The 11,713-nt window shown below is 46.4% G+C and overlaps 1 non-coding gene across 1 annotated transcript; it reads left to right on the top strand.

Moving 5' to 3' along the window:
- Window positions 1-8,071: 8,071 nt before the first annotated feature.
- Window positions 8,072-8,178, top strand: LOC135275122 (U6 spliceosomal RNA). The gene has a single exon (XR_010342839.1). It is a non-coding gene; the product is annotated as a U6 spliceosomal RNA (small nuclear RNA).
- The last annotated feature ends 3,535 nt before the right edge of the window (window positions 8,179-11,713 follow it).

Genomic DNA, 11,713 nt, shown 5'->3' on the forward strand with positions numbered 1-11,713 from the left:
GTTTCTTTCTTTCTTTTTTATTTTATTTAGAGACAAGTTCTCACTGTATTGCCCAGGCTGGTCTCAAATTCTAGACTCAAGCAATCCTCTCGCTTCAGCCTCCTAAAGTGCTGGGATCATACGCATGAGACATGTTGGTTGCTTGCTTTCTCTTTCTCTCTTTCCTTTTCTCAATCTCTTTTTCTCTTTTCCTCTTTCCCTTCCTTACTTTCTTTCTAGATATAGGTCAGGCTTTTGTTTGTTTGTTTGTTTGTTTTGGGACGGAGTTTCGCTCTTGTTACCCAGGCTGGAGTGCAATGGCGCGATCTCGGCTCACCACAACCTCTGCCTCCTGGGTTCAAGCAATTCTCCTGTCTCAGCCTCCCGAGTAGCTGGGATTACAGGCGTGCACCACCATGCCCAGCTAATTTTTGTATTTTTAGTAGAGACGGGGTTTCACCTTGTTGATCAGGATGGTCTCGATCTCTTGACCTCATTATCCACCCGCCTCAGCCTAGAGTGCAGTGGTGCAATCTTGGCTTACTGTAACCTCCGCCTTCTAGGTTCAAGCAATTCTCCTGCCTCAGCCTCCTGAGTAACTGGGTACTATAGGTGCACACCACCACACCCAGCTAATTTTTGTATTTTTAGTAGAGATGAGATTTTACCATATTGGCCAGGCTGGTCTCAAACACCTGACCTCAAGTGATCCACTTGCCTTGGCCTCCCAAAGTGCTGAGATTACAGGTGTGAACCACCATGCCCTGCCAGTATTTTTTTTCTTTCTTTTTTTTTTTTTTTTGAGACGGAGTCTCACTCTGTCGCCAGGCTGGAGTGCAGTGGTGCGATCTCAGCTCACTGCAGCCTCCGCCTCCCAGGTTCAAGCGATACTCCTGCCTCAGCCTCCTCAGTAGCTGGGATTACAGGCAAGTGCCACCATGCCCAGCTAATCTTTTTTTGTTTGTTTTTTTTGAGGCGGAGTTTCTCTGTTGTTACCCAGACTGGAGTGCAATGGCGCGATCTCGGCTCACCGCAACCTCCGCCTCCTGGGTTCAAGCAATTCTCCTGCATCAGCCTTCCGAGTAGCTGGGATTACAGGCGCGCACAACCATGCCCAGCTAATTTTTGTATTTTTAGTAGAGACAGGGTTTCACCTTGTTGACCAGGATGGTCTCAATCTCTTGACCTCGTGATCCACCTGCCTCCGCCTCCCAAAGTGCTGGGATTACAGGCGTGAGCCACCACGCCCGGCCTGCCCAGCTAATTTTTGTATTTTTGGTAGAGACAGGGTTTCACCATGTTGGCCAGGATGGTCTCCATCTCCTGACCTCGTGATCCGCCCACCTCGGCCTCCCAAAGTGCTGGGATTACAGGCGTGAGCCACCGTACCCTGCCAGGCCAGTATTTTTTTTTTCTCTCCCCACCCCTGCCCTGGCCAGTATTTTTTAAAGGACTGAATAATTTGGGACCTCAGGTGACTTGAGTATTAACTGGGATCCATGACAGGCTAGGAAGGAAATTGTCTGGTAGGGGCAGACCTTTGTAGCATCTTTAAGCACAGGAAAAATTAGAATACAGTGTACTTTCCCATGGGTCTTTGGGAGAAAGTAAACTTCCTATTTAGCAATGCAAGCAACTGGCAAAGCCTTACCTGCTGGGGTAATGGACCACTTGACTTCTGAAGTCACTTTCCCAGTCAGTGAGAAGGGAGAGTGGGCACAGAGAGAGTGTCCAAAGACCTAAGTTCAAATATCCTTATTTATAGGTAGGACACCTGATTATTTTTTTCTTCTTTGTTCTTCTGATTAAAACTTTTTCTGACCAGGCACCGGGGCTCACACTTGTAATCCCTGCACTTTGGGAGGCTGAGGCGGGTGGATCACCTGAGGTCAGAAATTCAGGACCAGCCTGACCAACATCCAACATGATGAAACCCTGTCTCTACTAATAATACAAAAAATTAGCTGGGTGTGGTGGTGTACGCCTGTCATCCCAGTTACTGGGGAGGCTGAGGCAGGAGAATCGCTTGAACCTGGGAGGTGGAGGTTGCAGTGATCCAAGATCACATCATTGCACTCCAGCCTGGACAACAAGAGTGGAAACTCTGTCTTCAAAAAAAACAAAAAGCAAGAAAACCCAAAACTTTTTTCCAATGAATAAATGCACATAATGAACAATTCACACTATTTAGGGAGTAGAGTGAAAAGTAAGCCCTCTTTTCATGCCAGTTCTCAGGTTCCTGGGTACAACTACAGTCTTCTTTCTTCAATGCATTATGTAACCTCAGCTCTCCTAGTCCAAACATTTCCCTGAATTATTTTAATCATGAAATATTTATTGAGCCCCTTCTATGTGTTAGGCACTAGGCCTGACACTGGGGATGACATGATAAGCATAGAGACACACTCGCTGGCCTCAGGGAGCCTTCCCTATAGTGAGGAAGGGAGTCAATAAACAAGTAATTTCATATGCATAATTATTTAACTATAATTGTGAACATGGCCATAAAGAAAAATTACAGGGAACTTTGAAGCTATATAACATTTCTTGCCAAGGAAATGACATTTAAGCTGAGTCCTAAAGGATGGATAGGAGTTAACAAAACCAGAGGGAAAAAGTTTTCCTGCCAGTAGGAACAGCATGTGCAAAGGCCCTGCAGAGGGAAGGGGTTTGGTAGGAAGGATTGAGAGAAGGCAGGTGCAACTGCACGGAGTGAGAGGGAGGCAGGAGGTGAGGTTCAAAGGCAGGCAGGTCTGGGCTCACACAATAATCTGGAAACTCGCTTAAGTGATCTGCCAGCCTGGGATCACCACCACTAACAACCAGCCTAAAGATATACAGAGTTGTTACCTTGACAAGGCCAGGTGCCAAGTGTTTGAGGAATCAAAGACTTTCCAGAAGTTACTATAAAAAAATTAAATATAGGCCGGGCGTGGTGGCTCACATCTGTAATCCCAGCACTTTGGGAGACTGAGGAGGGCAGATCACGAGGTCAGGAGTTCAAGACCAGCCTGGCCAATATGGAAAAACCACGTCTCTACTAAACATACAAATATTAGCCAGGTGTGGTGGTGTGTACTTGTAATCCCAGCTACTTGGGAGGCTGGGGCAGGAGAATCGCTTGAACCTGGGAGGTGGACGTTGCAGTGAGCCAAGACTGCACCATTGCACTCACTCCAGCCTGGGTGACAGAGCAAGACTCCGTCTCAAAAATAAATAAATAAATAAAAATAAAATAAAATATAAACAAAGAGAGAGTTAACCATATGAAATTTGAGCCAGGTGGGCAGAATAGGGCTTAGAGGGGCTAGGAGACACCACAAAAGATCTCACCTGGCAGGAAGCAAAGAGAATGTGGTTTGTTTTTGTTTTTTTCCAAGACAAAGACTCACTCTCTTGCCCAGGCTGGAGTGCAGTGGCGCATCTCAGCTCACCGGAACTTCTGCCTCCTGGGTTCAAGCGATTCTCCTGCCTCAGCCTCCCGAGTAGCTGGGATTACACAGCACACGCCACTATGCCTGGCTAATTTTTGTATTTTTGTAGAGATGGGGTTTCACCATGTTGGCCAGGCTGGTCTTGAACTCCTGACCTCAGGTGATCTGCCCACATCGACCTCCCAAAGTGTTGGGATTACAGGCGTGAGCCACTGTGCCCAGCAAGGAATGTGGTTTTGGAGTCAGATGCTTACTAATGTGTATCCTTAGGCAAGTGACTTCCTTCTCCTAGTCTGTGGCTCCTCATACACAGTCTAAGTGCAAAGGTATTGTGAAGTTGAAGAGTAGGGGCTAACATGATTATTACAACAGATTTACTTGATTTTTTAAACAGAATTTCTTGTTCAGATCATCGTAGATTCACATTCAGTTGTAAGAAAGATTTTACCAGTTTTACCTGGACTCATTTGTGTGTGTGAATGTGTTGTGTGAGTGTACTCATTCTACACAATTTCATCACCTGTATAGATTCCTGTGTCCACCACCACAGTTAAATAAAACAACAGTTCCGTGACCACAAGGATCCCTTGTGTTGTTTTTCCTTCCTTCTTACCCTCCCTCCTTTTTCTTTTTCTCTCTTTCTTTCTTTCCTCTTTCCTTCTTTTTTTTTTTTTTATTTTATTTATTTATTTTTTTAAAGACAGGGTTTCACCATGTTGGTCAGGCTGGTCTTGAACTCCCAACCTCAGGTGATCCGCCCACCTTGGCCTCCAAAGTGCTTGGATTACAGGCATGAGCCACCACACCCGGCCTTCCTCTTTCCTTCTTTTTCTTTCTTTCTTTCTTTCTTCTTTCTTTTTCTCTTTCTTTTTCCTCCTTTCTTTCTTTCTTTCTTGCTCTCTCTCTCTTTCTTTCTTTTGTTTTTTTTTTCTTGAGACAGGGTCTTACTCTGTTTCCCAGGCCGAAGTGCAGTGGTGCGATCTTGGCTCACTGCAGCCTCCATCTCCCAGGTTCCAGCAATTCTCCCGCCTCAGCCTCCTGGGTAGCTGGGATTGCAGGCACATACCACCACGCCTGGCTTGTTTTTACATTTTTAGTAGAGACGGGGTTTCACCATGTTGGCTAGGCTGGTCTAGAACTTCTGACTCAGGTGATCCACCCACCTTGGCCTCCCATAGTGCTGGGATTATAGGCTTGAGCCACCATCCCGGCCATGTTGCTCTTTCATAACCACACCAAACCTCACCCCTGCCTGTCCTCTTCATCTCTAATTTCTGGCAACCATTAATCTGTCCTCCATTTCTAAAATTTTGTCATTTTGAAATGTTATGTAAGTGGAATAATACGGTAAATATTATTTTGGAATTGGCTTTTTTCACTTAGCTTAATTCCCTGGAGATTCTTCTAGGTGGTTGCATATATCAGCAATTCCTTTCTTTTTTTGCTGAGTACTATTGTGTGGTATGTTGGTACCATTTATTTTAGATCAAAACAAAACCTAATGCTGCATGCCATAAAACAGTTGGTTGCACAAGATAGTTCTTCATGATAGGAATGAGTAATGGGGGTGGGGGGCATGGTTAAAAATCAAGCAAATCAAATCAGGCATCTAGCTAGGTGTGGTGGCTCACACCTGTAATCCCAGCACTTTGGGAGGCTGAGGCTGGCAGATCATGAGGTCAGGAGTTCAAGACCAGCCTGGCCAACGTAGTGAAACCCTGTCTCTACTAAAATGACAAAAACTGGCGGGCGCAGTGGCTCATGCCTATAGTCTCAGCACTTTGGGAGGCGAAGTGAGTGGATCATTTGAGGTCAGGAGTTCAATACCAGTCTGACCAACATACTGAAACCCTGTCTCTAATAAAAATACAAAATTAGCTGACCATGGTGGCACACATGCCTGTAATCCCAGCTACTCAGGAGGCACACACGCCTGTAATCCCAACTACTCAGTAGGAGAATCTCTTGAACCCAGGGGGCAGAGGTTGCACTCAGTTGAGATTGCACCACTGCACTCCAATCTGGGTAACAGAACAAGACTCTGTCTCAAAACAAATAAACCAAACCAAACCAAACAAAAAACCCAAATACAAATAAACAAAAATTAGTCAGGCATGGTGGAGGGCGCCTGTAATCCCAGCTACTCCTGGAGGCTGAGGCAGGAGAATCGCTTGAACCTGGGAGGCGGAGGTTGCAGTGAGCCAAGATTGTGCCATTGCACTCCAGCCTGGGCAAAAAGAGCAAAACTCCGTGTCAAAAAAAAAGCACTTTGGGAGGCTGAGGCAGGTGGATCACAAGGTTAGGAGTTTGAGACCAGCCTGGCCAAGATGGTGAAACCCCGTCTCTACTAAAAATACAGAAATTAGCTGGGCGTGGTGGTGGGTGGCTGTAATCTCAGCTACTTGGGAAGTGGAGGCAGGAGAATCACTTGAACCTGGGAGGCAGACGTTGCAGTGAGCCGTGATCATGCCACAGTACTCTAGCCTGGGCAACAGAGCAAGACTCCATCTGAAAAAACAAAAAAGTCAGACATCCACAAGCAAAAAATGAACCTCCACCTAAACCTCATACCTTATACAAAAGTTAGATTGAAACGGATTATAGGCTTACATGTAAAATATAAAACGATAGAACTTTTAAAAAATAGGTGAAATTCAGTATCTAGGGCTAGGCAAGGAGTTCTTAGATTTGACACTAAAAAGCATGATTTGGCCAGGTACCCAGCACTTTGGGAGGCCAAGGTGGGTAGATCACATGAGGCCAGGAGTTTGAGACTAGCCTGAGCAACATGGTGAACCCCGTCTCTACTAAAAATACAAGAAGTAACTGGATGTGGTGGTGGGTGCCTGTAATCCCAGCTACACAGGAGACTAAGGCAGTAGAATTGCTGGAACCTGGGAGATGGAGGCTGCAGTGAGCCAAGATCGCACCACTGCACTTCAGCCTGGTCAACAGAGCCAGATTCCATTTCAAAAAAAAAAAAAAGAGAGAGAGAGATGCTACTTATCATGTACCTTTTGCTTGCACATAGCAGGAACTGCAAAAAATGGAATGTAGCTGGGTGCTGCAGCTAAAGTATGTAATCCCAGCAGTTTGGGAGGCCGAGGTAGGCAGATTGCCTAAGGTCAGGAGTTCAAGACCAGCCTGGCCAACATGGAGAAACCCTGTCTCTACTAAAAAAATACAAAATTAGCCGGGCGTGGTGGCACATGCCTGTAATTCCAGCTACTCAGGAGGATGAGGCAGGAGAATCGCTTGAACATGGGAGGCGGAGGTTGCAATGAGCCAAGATCACACCATTGCACTCCAGCCTGGGCAACAAGAGTGAAACTCCATCTCAAAAAATAAAAAAAAATAAATTAAATTAAAAATTGGAATGTAAACAGACGCAGCCAGCAAATGTGTACACCAAGAGACTTGTCTTCCACCTGTTCATGCCACCCTCTCTTCCCACAAAGCAGAGATACTCTGACAAGTGGCTTCTGATTCATGCTGCTGAAGACACCAAGAAGAATTAGACACGGTTCTTGCCCTCAGGATATTCACAGTCTAGTGGGGGAAGCACAAGGTACAGCGTGTTGAGGGCATTTAGGAGAGAAACCTGAAGAGTGTGAGATTTTGCCAGGTAAGTAAATGCTCCTGTAACCACCCAGGACAGAGTGAGTGGATGTATGCTGAAGACACTTGGTAGTGTCTGGAAACTTTTGGTTGTCATGACTGGGGGTGAAGTTGGGGAGAGGTGATACTGGCGTCTAGTGGGTAGAGGCCAAAGAACATCCTGCTTTGCACAGGACAGCACCAACAACAAAGAATTATTTCAGCCTGGCGCAGTGGCTCACGCCTATAATCCCAGCACTTTTGGGAGGCCGAGGTGGGCGGATCACCTGAGGTCAGGAGTACTAGACCAACCTGGCCAACATGGCAAAACCCCATCTCTACTAAAAATGCAAAAATTAGTCAGGCATCATGGCATATGCCTGTAATCCCAGCTACTCAGGAGGTTGAGGCAGGATAATTGCTTCAACCTGGGAGGTGGCAGTTGCAGTGAGCCTAGATCGCACCACTGCACTCCATCCAGCCTGGGAGACAGAGCAAGACTCCATCTCAAGAAAAAAAAAAAGAATGATCAATAGCGTCAAGGTGGAGAAGCCCTGGACAGGGGCTGCACTGGGAGTCCTCCATCTGACTGTCACACAGAGGGAAACATGAACAGGGACGCATAGGGACTTATAAACTAGTCTAGACTTTTTCTTGAGGTTCTCAGGAAGACACTGAATAATTTTAATCAGTCTAGCAGCAGGACTGAATTTGTACTTTATTTTTCATTTGTTTATTTATTTTTTGCGATGAAGTCTCACTCACTTTGTTGCACAGGCTGGAGCGCAGTGGTGTGATCCCTGCTCACTGCAACTTCTGCCTCCCAGGTTCAAGCCATTCTCCTGCCTCAGCCTCCTGTGTAGCTGGGATTACAGGCACCCGCCACCGTGCCCAGTTAATTTTTGTATTTTTAGTGGAGATGGGGTTTCACCATGTTGGCCAGGCTGGTCTCAAACTCCTAGCCTCATGTGATCCACCCACCTTGGCCTCCCAAAGTGCTGAGACTACAGGCATGAGCCACCACTCCCCACCTCTGGATTTGTACTTTAAAAAGACCCCTCGTGCTCGCTTCAGCAGCACGTATACTAAAATTGGAACAATACAGAGAAGATTAGCATGGCCCCTGAGCAAGGATGACACGCAAATTCATGAAGCATTCCATACTTTTCTTTTCAACTAAAAAAAAAAAAAAAAAAAAGACCCCTCTGGCTGGCTGCGGTGGCTCACGCCTGTAATCCCAGCATTTTGGGAGGCCGAGGTAGGCGGATCACCTGAGGTCTGGAGTTTAAGATCAGCCTGACTGACATGGAGAAACCCTGTCTCTACTAAAAATACAAAATTAGCTGGGTGTGGTGGTGCATGCCTGTAATCCCAGCTACCCGGGAGGCTGAGGCAGGAGATTACTTGAACCTGGGAGGTGAAGATTGTGGTGAGCCAAGGTCGTGCCATTGCACTCCAGCCTGGGCAACAAGAATGAAACTCTATCTCAATAAAAGAAAAATGTAAGGACCTTGAGATTCACAGTCTAATGGGAAAGATAGACTGAAAGATGACATAAACAACATACCTTTCAATCTGCTTCCTGGATTGGGAAAATTAATTAATTAATTAATTAATTTTTTAGTTTTTTTTTTTTTAAAGATAGGGTTTCACCCTGATGGCCAGGCTGGTCTTGAACTCCTGACCTCAGGTGATCCACCCACCTCAGCCTCCCAAAGTGCTAGGATTACAGGCATGAGCCACAGTGCCCGGCCGGGAAAATTAATTTTTTAAAACCTGGTTTCCTTCCTGGTCTATGATGATAAAAAAAAAAAAAACCTAGTTACCCAATTTGTAAAATGTGATGATATTGGTACCTTCCTTCTTAGCTAAATAAGCTTAGATGAATGATCCAACAATTTCACTTTTTTTTTTTTTTTGAGACGGAGTTTCGCTCTTGTTACTCAGGCTGGAGTGCAATGGCGCGATCTCGGCTCACCCCAGCCTCCGCCTCCTGGATTCTAGCAATTCTTCCGCCTCAGCCTTCCGAGTAGCTGGGACTACAGGCGCGCGCCACCATGCCCAGCTAATTTTTGTATTTTTAGTAGAGATGGGGTTTCACCTTGTTGACCAGGATGGTCTCGATCTCTTGACCTCGTGATCCACCCGCCTCGGCCTCCCAAAGTGCTGGGATTATAGGCTTGAGCCACTGCGCCTGGCCTGAGCCACCGCGCCTGGCCTCAGAACATACCCCTGAGGCAGGAGAATTGCCTGAACCCAGGAGGCGGAGGTTGCAGTGAGCCAGATAGCGCCATTGCACTCCAGCCTGGGTAACAAGAGCGAAACTCTGTCTCAAAAAAAAAAAAAAAAAAAAAAAAAAAAAGTGGCTCAAGCCTGTAATCCCAGCACTTTGGGAGGCCGAGGCGGGTGAATCACGAGGTCAAGAGATCGAGACCATCCCGGTCAACATGGTGAAACCCCGTCTCTACTAAAAATACAAAAAATTAGCTGGGCATGGTGGCGCGTGCCTGTAATCCCAGCTACTCAGGAGGCTGAGGCAGGAGAATTGCCTGAACCCAGGAGGCGGAGGTTGTGGTGAGCCGAGATCGCGCCATTGCACTCCAGCCTCGGTAACGAGAGCGAAACTCCGTCTCAAAAAAAAAAAAAAAAAAAAGAATATACCCAAAGATGGCCAGGCACAGTGGCTCATGCCTGTAATCCTAGCACTTTGGGAGGCTGAGGTGGGCAGATTGCATAAGCTCAGGAGTTTGAGACAAGCCTGGGCAACACAGTGAACCCCTGTCTCTACTAAAATCCAAAAAATTAGCCTGGCATGGTGGCGTGTGCCTGTAGTCCCAGCTACTCAGAAGGCTGAGGCAGGAGAATTGTTTGAACTCAGGAGGTGGAGGTTACAGTGAGCCAAGATAGTGCCACTGCACTCCAGCCTGGTTGACAAAGCGAGACTCCCACTATTAAAAAAAAAAAATCAGAAATTAGCTGGGCATGGTGGTAAGTGCCTGTTTTCCCAGCTACTCCTCAGAAGCTCAGGAAAGAAAAAAAAAAAAACATATATGTATGTAAATACCCAAAGACATTGAAAGCAGGAACACAAACAGACTTTTTTTTTTTTTTTTTTTGAGACGGAGTCTTGCTCTGTTGCCCAAGTTGGAGTGCAATGGAGTTGCAGTTTCACTTACTGCAAACTCTGCCTCCTGGGTTCAAGTGATTCTCCTGCCTCAGCCTCCTGAGTAGCTAGAATTAGTAGAGACAAAGTTTCACCACGTTAGCCAGGCTAGTCTCAAACTCTGGATCTCAAGTGATCCTCCCACCTCAGCTTCCCAAAGCGCTGAGATTACAAGCATGAGCCACCACACCCGGCCCCAAGCAGACATTTATACACCCATCTTCATAGCAGCATTATTCACAATAGCAAAAAGGGAAACAACTCAAATATGTATTGACAGATGAATGGATAGACAACGTTTGCTATATACATGTGTCAACTGAAGAATGATGAGGTTCATACATTTGGAAAGGAGAGCTTTATTTCTCACAAAGGTTGCACCCTGCAGGGTGGCCATTCTGATAGGTTGGGAAGCATAGCCTCTGGTCAGAAGCCAAAAACAGCCACTTTATGGAAGGGATAAAGGGAATAGAAATTGATACTGAGTGAGGTGGCTGCATGTATTATACATACTTGTTTTTGATTTGTTCATTTATTTTTGAGACAGAGAGTCTCACTCTGTTGCCCAGGCTGGAGTGCAATGGCCCTATCTCAGCTCACTGCAACCTCCGCCTCCAGGGTTCAAGCGATTCTCCTGTCTCAGCCTCCCAAGTAGCTGGGATTACAGGTGCACACAGTCATGCCCAGCTAATTTGTTGTATTTTTAGTAGAGATGGGTGTTTCACCATGTTCCCTAAGCTGGTCTCGAACTCCCGAGCTCAGGCAATCCACCGGCCTTGGCCTCCCAAAGTGCTTGGATCACAGGCATTAGCCATCGCGCCCGGCATATTATACATATTTAATAAGCTGTTGGAGGAGTCATGAATATTTATGAAAGGATAAACATGTGCAACTGAGCTTCATGCCTCTCTGTGGGTCATATGTTCAAAAAATGGTGGTTTTAGCGTGATCCGAGGATGGAGCTTTCAGCCCTCTGGAGTCAAAAGGTGAAGCAGAAGACATAAAAACCCTCTGGGCCCATCCTCTGTAGAATGGTCAGAACCGCTCCATGGTTGGTGGTCTCTTATCAGGAAAACATGCTGGTAGGTTGTTGTGTCAAAACTGCAAACAGGGAGGGGTCAGGCAGTAGGTTAATATCAGTGGTGGAGCAAGCCTTTTTTTTTTTTATTGAGATAGGGTCTCACTTTGTCACCCAGGCTGGAGTGCAGTGGCATGAACACAGCTCACTACAGCCTCAACCTCCTAGGCTCCAGCTATTCTCCCACCTCAGCCCTCCAGGTAGCAGTCACTACAGGCACACCCTACCACGCCTGGCTAACTTGTAATTTTTGTAGGATAGGGTCTCACTATGTTGCCCAGGCTGGTCTGGAACTTCTAAACTCAAGCATCATGCCCACCTCAGTCTCCCAAAGTGCTGGGATTATAAACGTGAGCCACCAAGCTGCTCACGTAAGTGAGTCTTTTAAAAGGGCTGGTTTCTCTTCAACCCTTCAGGAAGGAAGCCTGATGGCAGTTGGTGAGGGAGGGGACAGAATAAGGC

Source organism: Aotus nancymaae, unplaced genomic scaffold (genome assembly GCF_030222135.1).
Source record: "Aotus nancymaae isolate 86718 unplaced genomic scaffold, 86718_ANA_hifiasm-v0.15.2.pri h1tg000015l_0, whole genome shotgun sequence".
Lineage (NCBI taxonomy): Eukaryota > Metazoa > Chordata > Mammalia > Primates > Aotidae > Aotus > Aotus nancymaae.